Genomic DNA, 1,670 nt, shown 5'->3' on the forward strand with positions numbered 1-1,670 from the left:
CTGTATTTATCTTACTTAGTTCATAATATACCATAAAGGATTCATTAAATTGTTACTCTCCTTATATACTATATTCTAAATTAGAGCTCTTGTTTCAATATTAAAATAACTTCAGTTCAAACTTATTATTTATAAGACTAAACCTTGTGGTAATATTTTATTTGTGCTCTAACAAAGCTTCTCTGGGGATTGGAGGACAGAGCCAGCCACTAGATTAGACATAGAGGCCAAACAGTGATGGCACACACCCTTAATCCTATGACTCAGGAGACAGAGATCAAGGCCACACTAGGAACAGAGCCAGGCATGGTGGCACACATCTTTAATCCCAACACTTGAAATCTCATGCCTTTGCTTGGAAAGCACACATGTCTTTAATCCCAGGCAGTGACATGGCTGGGTGGAGAACAGTATATAAGGCATGAGGAGATAGGAACCAAGCAGCAGTTCAGCTGAGATCCATTTGGGTGAGGACTCAGAGGCTTTCAGCCTGAGGAAACAAGATCATCTGAGGAGTTGGTGAGATGAGGTTGGCTGTGGCTTGTTCTGTTTCTTTGATCTTTTAGCTTTCACCCCAATATCTGGCTCCGGGTGTTTGTTTGTTTGTTTGTTTGTGTTTTTGTCTTTTTTATTAATAAGACTGTTTAGCAATTCATGTTACATTTGGTGCCCAACGTTTGTGGCACAAATTCACAAAAAAGCTGCTCACCTGTGGCCTTGCAGTTCCCAGCTGAGGCCTGACCTGCACGAGGCCAGTTGTGGTGGCGCACACTGGTAGGATTTGCTGAAGGAGGCAGAGGCAGGAGGATCCTGAGTTTGAGGACAGCCTGGGAGTCTTGCTGAGGAGAAGCTGTGGCTGGGGCCAGGCCACAAAGGGTGGTGGTGGTACCATGGAGGCAGCAACTGCTGCTCCAAGTTGCCAGCTGTTTCTCATCATGTTGGTGGTGGCCATGACGCTGCTACCAGGGATGAAGGTTTTACTACTGCTTGTTCAGAGAACAATTGCCAGGACCATCGTGTTACAAGAAAGCATTGGCAAAGGTCAGTTTGGAGAAGTTTGGCAAGGCAAGTAGTGGGGAGAAAAAGTTACTGCGAAGATATTCTCTTCTAGAGAAGAATGTTTGTGAGAGGCAGAGATTTATCAGACTATAATGTTACGCCATGAAAATATCCTAGGATTTATAGCAGCAGACAACAAAAACAATGGCACATGGACTCAGCTGTGGCTGGGGACGGATTACCATGAGCATGGATCCCTTTTTGATTACTTGAATAGATACACTGTTACAGTGGAAGGAATGATCAAACCCGCTCTATCCATGGCAAGCAGTCTTGCCCATCTTCACATGGAGATTGTTGGTACCCAAGGAAAATCAGCTATTGCTCACAGAGATTTGAAATCAAAGAATATCTTGGTGAAGAAGAATGGAACCTGTTGTATTGCAAACTTGGGACTGGCTGTGAGACACGATTCTGCCACAGATACAATTGACATTGCTCCAAACCACAGAGTAGGCACTAAAAATTTTCTATAGTGAACCATGACCACACCTAACAGAGACTTTGAAGTCTCCAAAAAGATGATGGAACCCCACAATGACAATTCCATCAGGACAATGATAATACCACTAAGATGACAAACACCACCCAAAGATTGGCTTTGGACTACA

The 1,670-nt window shown here is 43.6% G+C and overlaps 1 pseudogene; it reads left to right on the top strand.

The window, feature by feature from the left end:
- Nucleotides 1-301: 301 nt before the first annotated feature.
- LOC128095492 (TGF-beta receptor type-1-like) lies at nucleotides 302-1,670 on the top strand (annotated as a pseudogene).

The sequence above is a fragment of the Peromyscus californicus genome, unplaced genomic scaffold, assembly GCF_007827085.1.
Source record: "Peromyscus californicus insignis strain IS unplaced genomic scaffold, ASM782708v3 Scaffold_4__1_contigs__length_199733344, whole genome shotgun sequence".
In the NCBI taxonomy this organism is placed as follows: Eukaryota; Metazoa; Chordata; class Mammalia; order Rodentia; family Cricetidae; genus Peromyscus; species Peromyscus californicus.